Source organism: Melospiza melodia, chromosome 30 (genome assembly GCF_035770615.1).
Source record: "Melospiza melodia melodia isolate bMelMel2 chromosome 30, bMelMel2.pri, whole genome shotgun sequence".
Lineage (NCBI taxonomy): Eukaryota > Metazoa > Chordata > Aves > Passeriformes > Passerellidae > Melospiza > Melospiza melodia.
In genome coordinates, this window is record NC_086223.1 from 5,519,752 (window position 1) to 5,533,770 (window position 14,019).

The 14,019-nt window shown below is 51.0% G+C and overlaps 1 protein-coding gene across 1 annotated transcript in view; it reads right to left on the bottom strand.

Moving 5' to 3' along the window:
• LOC134430874 (acid-sensing ion channel 2) overlaps positions 1-14,019 on the bottom strand; it is a 500,756-nt gene that overhangs the window by 265,162 nt on the left and 221,575 nt on the right. The gene's annotated exons all lie outside the window — the stretch shown is intronic.

Below are 14,019 nucleotides of genomic sequence, written 5' to 3' on the forward strand. Positions count from 1 at the left end.
TTTGGAGGTTTTCTCCCAAATTTGCCCTAAACCAGGACAGTCACACACCTGAGTGTAGATACTTGAGCTCACCCCCCTGAGCTCACCCACCTGAGCTCACCCCCTGGCAGCTCTGGCTCCCCCCTGAGCCCTGGAGTGCAGCAAACATCCCCTGAGCTCAAACCTATTTTAAGGAGCTGGGCTCAGCAATCATGAAATGCTTTTATTCCCCCACACCCACAACCCCTAGATCAGAGCTCTCTAGGAGATAAATTGCAATTTTCCATGTGGTGCTAGCCTTCAGCCTCACCTGAGGGTGCTGGGCATCCCCATGAGCCACCTTTGGAGGGAGAAACCCCAAAACCTTCCACATTTTCCACACCGTTCCCAGGGTTCTGGGGTTTAGGAACCAGCCCTCCCCAAGCCAGGCTCACAGCTCTGCTGGGCAGGACTGGGGAGGCAGAAGGATTAAACTCTTCATTAATGTCTCACCTTCCTGACAGAGCCTGAGTGTTGCTCAGGACTCCTCTGTCACTTTCCATTCAATTGTGTCTGCTCCAAATAAAGAGTTCAGGGTAAATTGTTTCAGGGTAAATTGTTGATAAAAGTGAACTTTCAGGGGGTTTGGGGGGACAAAACTTTCTACAGAGCAGCTCCAAGTGCTGCTGGTTCTGCAGGACTGCCTAAGCACAAAGCAGTGGGAGCCTGGCCTAGAGCCCAGTGCTCCCAGGTGATCCCAGGTATCCACAGAGAGGGACCAGCAGGAATTTTAACAGCCGCTAAACTGGACCCCTTGTCCCTCACAAACTGGAATCATTCCTGTATTCCTGGTGCATTTACCTGCAGTGAAACACAGGAGCTAAAAAGATTTCCTTCCATGCCCAGCAGCAGCCCAGGTGCAGGAGTGAGGGAGGAACACATTGGTGAGCAGCACATTTGGCAGGAGCTGGGAAATGCCTTGGCTGAGCTCTCCAGAGCTGTTGTTTGACCACTGGAAGGGCTGGAACAGTGTCAGCATTGCTGTGTCTGAACAAAAATGTGCAAATTGTTCCAGGAATTCATCTCAGAGGTCACAGAAATGGGGCCAAAACTTCTCAGGGGAGAGACAGAGCTGTGTAGGAAATTAAATCTGAGCAAATTACTTGGGAACACAAACCCCAGCTCAGCCTGTGCCAAATCCCACTGGAATTTCAGTCCTGGAGCAGCACAGCTGGAGCAGAATCCTCCAGGCAAGGGCCACTTCCAGCCCTGGCCAGAGTTTGCAACTGAGGAAAACTGAGACCCCAAAAAGCAAGAACCCCATTGAGCCCAGGTGTGACAGAACACTCCCCAGGCACCCCTTCCCCACCCCACAGGAACTGCCCCCATCAGGCAGGGGAGCAGAGAGGGGCTCCCAGGGAATTCCAAGTTCCAGAATTCCCAGCACCCTGCACAGCTCAGGGCACCCCCTCTCCCTTAAACCCCTTCCACCCGTCCCCTGGAAGTGCCAACAAGGAATTCGACACCATTTTGTTTGCTTGTGCCAAGTGCAGAGGGGAGTGGAGTTAATTTTATTCCAGGCTATTTCTCCTGGGAGCAGACTGATTTTGCTGGAATAAAGTCTCCTGGAGAGTCTCCCCTCAGATCCAGGATTTGTGGCAGGAGAGCTCTGCCAGACCCACGATGAGGATGCTCCACTCCAGGCCCTGAAACTTGTTTTATCCCTGGGTACTCATCCCCAGAGTGCCCCACATCTAATGGAAGTGGAAGAAGGATGGGACCTTCCAGTTTATTGAGTAATTCCAGCCTCTTTCTGTGATCATCACCCCAACTGCTGCTTCCTCTAAATCAAGTGGAATTGCTTTGCTCTCTCATTGCAAAAACGAAACCAGTGAAATCCACTTCTTATATTTGTGGAGCGTTGGGGAAAAATAAAAGAAAACATAAAGCAAGAAAAAAAGAGAAATTGGAAAAACAATAAGTGGGTTTTTCCCCCTACTCATTTAATTTTTGAGGATATTGTAAACAAAGAAAGTATAAAGCAAGAGAAAAAGAAAATCTGGGATTAAAAGGTATTTGTAGGTACTCTAATAAATATTTTGGTTATTTGTGCTCTCTAGGGAATACTCTCCCTTTGTTTCAGCCCCACACTATGGGCTGAGGTTTCTTTCAGTGCAGGGACCTTCCCCAGCCCTGTGCAGGAGCTGCTCCAGAGTCACTCCCCACTGTTCTCCCCAGCATGGAAACAGAATTGGAAATTGGGTGTGAGGAGGAAACGCCTCTGCTGAAAGGTTCCTGTCCCCTTCAGAGGGAGAGGGTGAGGCTGGGACTGGTGACACCTCCCTGCTCCCAAAGCCTGCTCTGGCAATGGTTCTGCTCTGGCAGTGGTTCTGCTGTGACCTGGTTCTGCAGGTCTCCCTCACTGAGGAACTGCAAATGGGATTTGCTGCCTGGGAATGACACCAGGATCCATCCCAAGGCCTCTGTCCCAGAGATTTCTGCTCCAGCTCACTGCAAAGCAGCAGAAGGTCCCTCCCTGATGTCCTCCCTGCCCTACGGTCACCAGGACAGGTCACAGCCAGAACTGCTACTAAATTTTCCATCTAAATTTAATTCCACTAAATTTAATCCAATTTTCCATCTTCTCGCCCCCTGCAGCACTCTGGGCACACCCTGTGGGTTCTTGCCATGGGAATCCTCTGGGACCTGGGCATGAACAGGAGCCTCTTTTCCCACCCATCATTTGCACCACCCTAAAGGTTCATCTCACAATGTTCAACCCCCCTGGCAGTTCCTGCTGCTCTCAGGTTCCTCCTGCCAGGGGGGTTCCTGTCCTGCAGAGCTGCTCAGTCACTCTGGGCACACTCTGCTTTCTCCCAGCCTGCACTCCCAAGGGTTTGGGATGTACATAACACACCGGGGCAGCACTGGGCATTCACAGGGCAGAGGGAAGCAGGGACCTCACCTGAGGAGCAGCCTGGTCACACCCAGCCTCCCCCACCATGAACACCTGCCCCTCCCTGTTGTATTGCACTAAACACAATTATTCTGTATTCTTACAATTATTCTGTATTCTTACAATTATTCTGTATTCTTACACATCCCGACCTGTGGATTGTCATTTGTGCAGAGCTGAATGGGCACAAAGGTGCCTCACTTTGGACAGGGGAGTGGGAAGCACCAAGCTCTGCTCTAATACTGAGATCAAATTCCAAAGCAGCCCCACAGGTGCTTTGTGGCTTTGGAATTGCAGGTCCTGCAAGGTCAAAGGCCACAAAACTGCTTAAAGCTGCTCATTTATGGTCCCTTAGACCCAGACAGAGACCAGACCTGAGACTGAGCGGACCAAGTTCTCCTCAGGGAAGTTGAGTCAGCAAAGGGATCTCACTGACACCCCTGATCCTATGGATGGACAGGATGATTCAATAATCCATTGGAACAAGTGAGGGAGTTGTTATTGGGACACTGCACTGGGAATATTTAAACTTTATTTATCAATGAATGCACCCCAACCAAACCCACAATCCCCGTGTCCCATCTGTGCCTGACCATGACCCTTCCCTCGCCAGCTCTGCCATAACAGGGCAGGGTTTAAAGGGTTGTCACCATTAATTAGACCAGAAGTGTTCATATATCCCTTTTGGAGTGACATTCAGGGACACAAAGGGTGGGAGTCACCTCCCCCAGCACAGCACCCCTGATTGTCCAAGGTCTTCTCTCTGCAGGTCACTGCCTGTTCCAGATTGCAAGGCAAGATGGATTCTATCACCATCTGTATGGCAGTTACATTGGGCAGCTTTCCTTATCTCTTCCACAATCACTCCTCCCTTGGGAGGGGACACCTGCTGATAACAGCTATTGAATGTCCCTGCATGGCTGATAAGAACTACAGCATCCCATTGGGAGATGTGAGCCCAGAGGGAGGATCCAAGCATTCCTACCCGGATAGAATCTGGAGATTCTGGAACACCAGCACAGCTTCTCCACTGGATTCCCCAGAGGAACAGCAGCTGCCTCTTCCCCTGGATCTTCAGAGGAAGAATCCACCCTTCTCCAGGATCCCTGCTCCAACAAACCAGCCCTGACACTGCAGGAGGGCTGAGCCACAATTCCAATGGGACTGCTGCCAACACCCTGACCCACAGGGTGTCAGGTTGGGTTCTGACTCTGTCAGTGTTGTTCTAGTGCACTGCATTGTTTATTTTATACTTTATTTTATCTTCCTATTAAAGAACTGTTATTTCCTGCTCCCATATTTTTGCCTGAGAGCCCCTTAATTTAAAATTTATAGCAATTCGGAGGGGTAGAGAGGGTTTACATTTTGCATTTTAGGGGAGGCTCCTGCTTTCCTTAGCACACACCTGGCTTTCCAAACCGAGACACTGTCCCTGCCCAGACCCTCTGTGGAGGCTGCAAGGGGAGCCCAGCCCCTGCTCATGCCCAGGTGTCTCAGGGCCCTGCCTGGGCTGGGCTGTTCCCCCGGGCAGCCCTGCCATGGTCTGGGTGACTTTGTGTCTCCTAGAGCTCAGGGCACTCAGCCCAGAGCTGCTCCAGCCCTCCCAGCTGGGATCCACTGCCCCAGCCCCATGTCCCACCACCAGCCCCTGTCCCCAGGAACATTAACCCCTTCAGAACCGTGTGCCTCAGCTTTGGGCATGAACCACAGCAGCGTTCAAGGTCACCATGTGTCTCTGCCAAGGCTGGGAGCAGCAGCTTGGCTCTTTCATCTGTCAGCTCTGCTTTACATCCCCTGTAAATTCCTGGCATCCCATCCCAAAATAACTGCCTCCACCTCAGTTTCGGCCTCCAGCCCATCAGGCTGCTCCTGCTCTGTCACCTTCTGTTCCCCTGTGTCACATCACGGGCTGGCTGTGACAGGACAGGCTTGGCTCCCGCAGCCAGGCGAGCCTGAATGTGTTCAGGAGGGAAAAGAGAGAGGACAGGGAGCCAGCAGTGGAATGAAAGGCAGCACCTATGATCAGCAGCACCTTGGGCACCCTCCCCAGGGGTGTTTCCTTCCAGCCCTGGGAGCTGTTTGCAGTAGTTCAGCTTCAAATCCTGTTGGATCCTTACACCTCCAAAAGCATCTCCTGCTCTTACCCTGATCATCAGGAGCTCAAGGATCAGATTCCCTGCCCTGGGCAGTGGGGAACAGGATCCTCACAGCCCTCCCCCACTGACAGATACAGTATAAATATTCCCTGTGCAGTGTCCCCACAGCCATGCATCACCAGGGACTCCATGGAGGGATTTAGGTTTGAAGGATTCTTCGTGCCCAGGTGAATGACAGAGCAAACTGGACATGTCACAGTGTCACAGGAAAAGGCCTCTGACTCTGAAGCATTTTAGGGCACTGCCTTAAGCCCTGCCATGCAAAGCCAGCGGGGAAGAGGAGCAAAGAAATGGTGAAACTCCTGAACCCTTCCAGAAGGGGAAATGGGATATTGGGGAAAAAATTCTTCTGTGAAGGTGAGGAGAAGCTGGCACAGGGTGCCCAGAGCAGCTGAGGCTGCCCCTGGATCCCTAAAATGTCCAAGGCCAGGGTGGATGGAGCTTGGAGCAGCCTGGAATAGTGGAAGGTGTCCCTAGGTGGGACTGGATGGGCTTTAAATTTCTTTCCACCCCAAACTGCTTCTCTGATATCCCTGCTTTACTCCAGGCTGAAAGGGGCTGATCAACAGACCTCAGTTATGTTGCTAAATAAGAGCACGGATGGATCCCAAAGCTACAGAACATTCCCTCCTTCCAGAGACAACTGTCAGCCTCCACTACAGGCTGTTATTAATAATTAGTAGCTATGGCAATATCCTACAGGGGTAAAATGGAGTGCTCAGAACTCCTGAGAGAGGCTTTGCAATGGCAGTGACACTCCTGGATGGCCTGGCAGTCACAGTGACACTGATGGGAGAGGAATGTTTGTTGTTCCCCGTGCAGACACACACAGGGTGGGCTGGTGTGCTGCCCAGGGCACAGTCTCAGCTGATGCAAGGAGACAGCTCCCAAAGAGCAGGTGATCATCTGCCCTTGAAAGGCCAGGGATGGCTCATGCCCTTGCTTTGGAAATGCCAGATGGAAAGGAGAAGGGAGACTAAAAATCTGCAGAGTTTCTATGAGGACAGAGGGCTTTGATCTCCTTCTGAACAGCAAGGAGCACTTCCTCCTTAGCTGCTCCATTTTACTCTCTGAAATCTCTTTTCCAGCAGAGAGAGGTGAGGCTCACTGGGCTGGCACAGGAATGGGACAGGAGGGAACTCTGGAGCCGCACAGAATGTGCTGTCCCTGCAGGGCACATCCTGCCCCAGGCAGGTGGCACCTGGACAAAGGGAGAGAACTGCCCCTTGTCCCACATTGCAAGGCAAGATGGATTCTATTGCCATCTGTCAGAGGTGGGGCAGTTCTCTGCTGTTCATTGGGCAGTTTTTATTTATCTCTTCCACAGCCAATCCTCCCTCCAGGGAGACACCTGCTGATAACACCTATTGAATGTCCCTGCATGGCTGATAAGAACTACAGCATCCCCTTGGAAGATGTGAACCCAGAGAGGGAGGAGCCAAGCATTCCTACCTGGATATAATCTGGAGATTCTGGAACACTAGCACAGCTTCTCCACTGGATTTCCCAGAGGAACAGCAGCTGCTTCTTTCACTGGATCTTCAGAGGCAGAATACATCCTTCTCTACAGATCCCCCCTGCTCCAGCAGAACCAGCCCTGACACTGCAGGAGGGCTGTAGCCACAATTCCAGTGGGACTGCTGCCAATCCACAGGGTGTCAGGCTGTGTTCTGATTCTGGCAGTGTTGGTTTGATTTATTGCATTGTTTATCTTTTTATTTTCTTCCCTATTAAAGAACTGTTATTCCTGCTCCCATATCTTTGCCTGAGAGCCCTTTAATTTAAAATTCATAATAATTTGGAGAGAGGGGGTTTGCATTTTCCATTTCAGGGGAGGCTCTTGCCTTCCTTAGCAGACACCTCGCTTTCCAAACAGAAACATCCTCTATCCTCATCCTCAAAGCTTCCCCAGGGTGGAGCTCACTGGTGACACACCAGGGTCAGTGTGATGCTTTCCAACTCTCCCACTCCAGCCCTGTGCCTGGAGCAGCCACCAGACTGAGCATCTGCACATTCAGCTCAGAGGCCAAAAGGAGTTTGAACGGGCTCAGGCACCTTGGTCCCTGCCCTGGTGTGCCACTGGCAGCCTGGCTCAGCCCACAGGGCTGGGACAGCAAAGGGATCACCCTGCCGGAGCCTTATTGTAGAGGCAGGGAGACCCCAACACAGCAAATAATGTGCTCTGATTACATGATTCAGGAATGGGAATAATGTGCTCTGACTCCATGATTCAGGAGTGCTGAATAAATGCTTTAATGCATGAATAAATGCTTTATTAAGCTATACTATATTATACTAATACTATATTAAATTACATACTAAAGAGATACTATACTAAAGAATACTACAGAGATTCTTTACTACAAAGATACTAAAGAAAAACCCATGACTCTCTGAGACAGCCTGGACACACATTGGCCAAGAAATCCAAACAACCTTCACTGGTGTCTAATTAACAAATTACTTTGGGTAAACAATCTCCATAACACATTCCACATGTGCCAAACAACAGGAGAAGTGAATAGAGATAAGAATTATTTTCTCTTTTCTCTCTGTGCTTCTCACTGCCTTCCCCAGGAAAAATCCTTGAACAACTTGTGCCTGCTGCTCTCTGTAAAGAGAGCTGTGGCCACAGAGCCTCACATGGATTGCAGGGTGCCAGAGACGTTCTCTGTGCCTGGAGCTCCTGAAAGAGCCTCCTGGAGCTGCTGAAAGATCATCCTGGGTCTCCTGGAGCAGCCCCTGGGGCTGTGCAGTGACATTTCCCTGCCGTGGGATCAGAGGCTGCAGCCAGGAGCTGTCTGTGCCTCCTGTCACCTGCTCTGAGCAGCTTCAGCAGGAGAACAGCAATCTGTGACTCCAGGTTAATGGCTTTGCTGTTCTGCCTTATCAGGTGTCTCCTACAGCTGCTCCTGGGATGGGGATGGATTTCCAGCCTCAGCAGTTAACGAGGGAGAGGGAAGGAAAGTGCTCACACTTTGTCATTCTGTTTTGATTGACCCCTGGATTAAATGTTTAATTTCCAAACACTCCCTCTGAGTGAAAGCCACCCTGCAGTCAATCAGAGACATTTTGGGCCATTATATTGAAAGGACAAAATTGCTGTGTCTGACTGCAAACCCCCACAGCTCCATCCTCTCACTGGGGACAGGGTTTGTGCTCAAGGTTGAGCTCTGCTGTCCCAGCCCTGAGCTGGACCCAGCCCTGAGATCCGGATGGGCTCAGCACAGGGATAATCTGTGCCTAAATCAGCCTGGGCTCTGTTCCAAACTCTCTGAGGTCCTGCAGGAGCTCTCCCAGTGCAGGTCATGGTGTCACTGTAGCTGCTCCAGCCCACAGTGACAGTGGGGTAACTCAATTGCTCACCAAGCATTCCTGCAGTGCCTGAGAGTCCCTCACAAGCATCAATCCAAGTGGTTCCTGTGGATATTGATTGCTCTGAACACTAATTAAAAGAATGGGAAGGGATTGTTGCTGTGAGAGTTGAGGCCCAGGGAGAGGGTGACAGCAGGGACAGGGCCCCGTGGTGTCCCCAGGCTGGCACAGGCAGGTGAGGGTGTGCAGCTGTGGGTGGGGTCAGTGGGGATGGCAGCAGGCAGTGCCCAGAGGAATGGGCTGGCCTGGATGGGGCAGGAGCCATGAACTCCCCAGGGATGTGAGCAGGGACGTGCCCAGAGGAATAGGCAGGCCTGGATGGGGCAGGAGCCATGAATGGGCAGGCCTGGATGGGGCAGGAGCCATGAACTCCCCAGGGAAATGCCCAGAGGAATAGCAGGCCTGGATGGGGCAGGAGCCATGAACTCCCCAAGGCATTGCCCAGAGGAATAGGCAGGCCTGGATGGGGCAGGAGCCATGAACTCCCCAGGGATGGGGCAGGAGCCATGAATGGGCTGGCCTGGATGGGGCAGGAGCCATGAACTCCCCAGGGATGGGGCAGGAGCCATGAATGGGCAGGCCTGGATGGGGCAGGAGCTATGAACTCCCCAGGGATGGGGCAGGAGCCATGAACTCCTCAGGGACGGGGCAGGGCAGTGCCCAGAGGAATAGGCAGGCCTGGATGAGGCAGGAGCCATGAATGGGCAGGCCTGGATGGGGCAGGAGCCATGAACTCCCCAGCAGCTCCCTCACGGCAGGCCTTGCAGCAATCACTGTTATTAGCTGGGGATTGCTTCTAATTCAGGACCTGTTCTTCTCAGAAAAAGGCTTTAAAAAGCATCTGACTGAAACAATTACCTGAAGGAAAAAGCTTTTAAATAATGGAGCAGCATTTAGAGAAGAGGGTTTGATGTTCAGTGTCCCCCATGCCAGGAGCCAGCTGCAGATGCAGATCCCTGCCAGGAGCAGGACCTTGTCCAGCAGAGATGCAAATTCAGTGCCAGGATGAGGAAATAAATCTCCTTTAGCCAAACCCCTGCATTTCCTCACCACCTTCCCCCTCTCTCTACACTCCTGCAGCATTCCCTCAGTGCTGGGTAACCCCACCAGGGCTGCCCCTCATGGGGGAGGATGAGGGGAGGATGTTTGTGGGCAGATCCAGAGGGCCATGGGACTGTTGGGACGTTCACCTTCTGTGCTGTTCCCCTGGTGAGATGGATTTCATCCCAGGCCTTGGGAAAACTGCAGCTTCTCAGGGCAAAGCAGGAATTTCTGCATTCTGTGAGAAAAGCACAAAACTTCAGGGTCACACCCAAACCTTCCCTTGGAGCCAGGTCAGGGGAGCTGGGGGTGCTCACCTGGAGAGGAGAAGCTCCAGGGACACCTCAGAGCCCCTGCCAGGCCCTAAAGGGGCTCCAGAAGAGCTGGAGAGGGACTGGGGACAAGGGATGGAGGGACAGGACACAGGGAATGGCTCCCACTGCCAGAGGGCAGGGATGGATGGGAGACTGGGAATTAGAAATTGTTCCCTGGGAGGGTGGGCAGGCCCTGGCACAGGGTGCCCAGAGCAGCTGGGGCTGCCCCTGGATCCCTGGCAGTGCCTAAGGCCAAGCTGGACACTGGGACACCCTGGGACAGTGGGAGGTGTCCCTGCCATGGCAGGGGTGGCACTGGGTGGGCTTTAAGGTCCTTTCCCACCCAAACCATTCCATGGTCCTGTGCTGGTACATGTCCAGCTCATTGCCCACCAGGACTGTCCTCACTGAGCATTTGGACACCTGTCCCTGTACTGCTGCCTCAGGAACTTTGATTTAACTGCACATTTACACTTCAAACCCGGCTCAGCACGACTCAAAGGCTGTAATTACCATTCCAGGGAAACTCCTGCTCATTTGGTTGTGGCTCTGACAGCTCCTGGCCCCCAGACAAATGTTTGTTTTTCTCTTCCTTTTTCTGGAGGGGCGGGGGAGAGGGGCCAGGCTGAAGCAATGAGTAGGAAAATCAGCTGTTAAAGGAGGAGGCAAAGCCATCCCGAAGCAGTTGGTGATTTACAGAGTGGAATGTGGGAATGGCTCCTGTTCTCCAGGCAAACGGAGCCAAAGCCCTCAGGAAACAGCAAGATCACACAAACATAGGTGTGAGTCCCACAGGTTTTCCCTCAAACCCTCTCACATCAACAGCCAAAGGCTGGAAAGACTCTCCTCTCCTCCCATCCTCCTGATGAGAATGACTGCTGGGCATCTGCAGAACAGCTCCAGAAGGAAATCCCAGCAGTGGCTCTTGGAGTGCTCTGCTCAAAGGGGATCCTCCATGTCTGCTTAGGAGAGGGAACTTCTGGTCAAGGCTGGGTTAAGTATTTCCCTTCAAACATCTTCCCTCCAGCAGAAAATTTCTTTTAGGCAAAAGTCCACAGGGCTTCCTTCCCCAGGACCTTCGCACTTCCCTCCAAGGACTCTCAAGTGGATTTTTGTTAAATTCACTTTTTCTGGTGATAAAAACTCCTCAAACATCTTCCTCCATACCCCCTCTGAGAAAACAAATTAATTTACAGCTCAGGATGTTCAGTGAAATGATAAAAAATATCCATAGGGGGAATCCTGGGGGTTTCCCAACCTGAGTTGATTCCTTGGGAAAGAAGCACAGAGATCAAAATAATTTGTTTTGCTGCTGAGAGCACATTAACTTTATCCTAAAAATTTCAGGCTGAATCAGTTCCAGTAACTCTAGGACCAGCCAGTAGGGAAAACCAGCCCAGCAACACAGAACAAGCAGAAATTAATAAACATTTCAGCTCTGTAGTTGAAAATAATTTGGATGATGCCTCCATATCCTACAAGGATAATGAAATCCTTCACATTGCAGTGCCCCAAAGCAATGTTTGATTGCACAGACAGAATTCAATAGAATTAAAGAGCTTGTTAAACATCAGCTCCTCAAGTCAAACAGTTTAAGCCTGAAGCTCCATATCCTCTGCATGGAGGAGGATTAAGAGCAGCTATCCAGGAACATTCCAGAACTTGTCACAGCTGCGGAGAAATGTTTGTCAGGATGTCTGAGTCAGGCTTAAGGCAGCCTTAAGGCTGGAATTTTGGTCTTCTGAGGGAATGCCCTGATCAGGAGATATTTGGCTCTCCTGGAGCAGTGCTGGCTCAGCCTTTCTGCCTTTGTGACCTTTTGTCACTTTTTGTGTCTGTCCCTTCCATCACCCAAGGTTTAGGAAGGCCTGGAGTCTACCTCAGACAAAAAAGGCACCACTGACTAAAACCTGCCCCTGCAGAGTCCAAGTGTTATTCAAAACCTGCATTTCTGGGTGGTTTTACTTTCCACATCTCAGAGAAATTTCCTCTGGTTTGGGCTCAGTGAGTTCCTGTCACCACTAAAAGAAAAATAAATTTGTTTGGGTCCAAATGGCCCTCAAAGCCCATCCAGTGCCACCCCTGCCATGGCAGGGACACCTTGCACTGCCCCAGGTGGCTCCAAGCCCTGTCCAGCCTGGCCCTGGGCACTGCCAGGGACTGGGATTCTACAGCCTGTGCCAGGGCCTATCCTCACAGAGGTTCCCACCCCTCCAATCCCTCTGGGGCCAAGGGCAGAGTGCTCAGGGAGTTTAATCCTGAAGTTTGAGTTTAACACGGAATTAACAAAGCTAGGCTTTGAACAAGGCAGGATTATCCAAGGTGGTCTGCACTGAATGGGCCCTGAATGAACAGGGGGAACCCTCACTGTCCCAGATTGCAAGGCAAGATGAAGTCTATTGCCATCTGTCAGAGGTGGGGCAGTTATCTTCTGTGCATTGGGCAGTTTTCTTTATCTCTTCCACAGCCAATCCTCCCTCCAGGGAGACACCTGCTGATAACAGCTATTGAATGTCCCTGCATGGCTGATAAGAACTACAGCATCCCATTGGGAGATGTGAGCCCAGAGGGAGAAGCCAAGCATTCCTACCTGGATAGAATCTGGAGATTCTGGAACACCAGCACAGCTTCCCCACTGGATTTCCCAGAGGAACAGCAGCTGCCTCTTCCCCTGGGTCTTCAGAGGAAGAATCCACTTTTCTGCAGGATCCCTGCTCCAACAGAACCACCCCTGACACTGCAGGAGGGCTGAGCCACAATTCCAAAGGGACTGCTGCCAACACCCTGACCCACAGGGTGTCAGGTTGGGTTCTGACTCCATCAGCATTTGTTTGATATACTGCATTGATATTTCTGCTCCCATATTTTTGCCTGAGAGCCCCTTAATTTCAAATTTACAACAATTCAGAGGGAGGAGGTTTGCATTTTCCATTTCAGGGGAGGCTCCTGCCTTCCTTAGCAGACACCTTGCTTTCCAAACCAAGACACTCACTAAGGAGAGAGGGAAATACCAACAGTAATTTAGTTGGGAGCTGTTGCCACATTCCTGGAGGGAATGACTGCAGGTGGTCCCAACAGGGCAGTCAGGGGTGGGGACAAGGAGGAGCCTGTCCCCTACAGCTGGGCACTGTCACCCCCTGCCTGTGGTGACACAGGGACCTTGAGCCTCCATGCATCACAGCCAGTTGAGCAGTAATTAGAGTGACTCGCTGAATGCACAAAGAAATTGAGAAATAAATTGTAAAATGAAGATATAAAATCAGCAGCACCAGTTCACTCCTCCTGGATCCCCCATTCCAGCTCTGACTGCTGCATTTTTAACACATTTATGGAATTTTAAGGTCCTGGCAGAAGCCTGTGCTGCACTCAGGTTCTGGGAGCTCCCACTTACCCCAGCACTGAGCCTGGTGACATGAAACCAGAGATCAAAACATTCCTTCCAATCCTCACTCATATAAAAGATGAGGAAGATGCCACTCAAAATTCAGTTTGGGGTTTTTTTTAATTTAATGGGGAAAAAGTATGTCAAGATTAAAAGGAAAATACAAATCCTTCTTCAAAACAGAAAGGAAAAGTGAAGAATTCACAGATTAATTGGGGAAACTGAAGTGTCTCTTCCACATATTCAAATAAATGAAATATTTAACATCAAGGATTTTGAAGAGCTTCATTTCCCTGTTAACATTCTGAAAAGCTTTGTCTGTTCATGTAACATCCACGTCTGAGCAAAAAGCCCTTTGGAATGGAGAGGCTGCCCTTTGTTTGGAGAACCCTGTTGATTTTTTAATACTTTCTTCCTTTCCTTTCTCACCAAAGAGACAAATGACCTTTTCCTGTGAAAGGCACTAATTGTGATGCACTTTTATTTTCAGTTCTCGCTGAGAGGCTGCAGGGCAGCCCAGGTGCCTCCCCCTTGGTTGCTTGGGGAGGTTGAGCAGCCCCGAATTTGGGGCTGTGGGCTTGAATTGTGCCAGGACTTTGCTCCCATTAAGGGTTAATGAGAACATCACACATCGAGCTGAGCAGGGCAAGGTTCATTCTTTGACACATCAAACCCAGCAGAGGGAACAGCTCCTTTCTCTTCCACTGACCTGAAAGTTCAGCACTGCAAAAATAAAAATACTGGGCACAGGCAGGAGCAGGAGCAGGGCAAAGCCTGGCCTGGGCAGAACGGGGTGGAACAAAAGGTGATTTTAGCAATCAGCATCCTCTGCCCTGG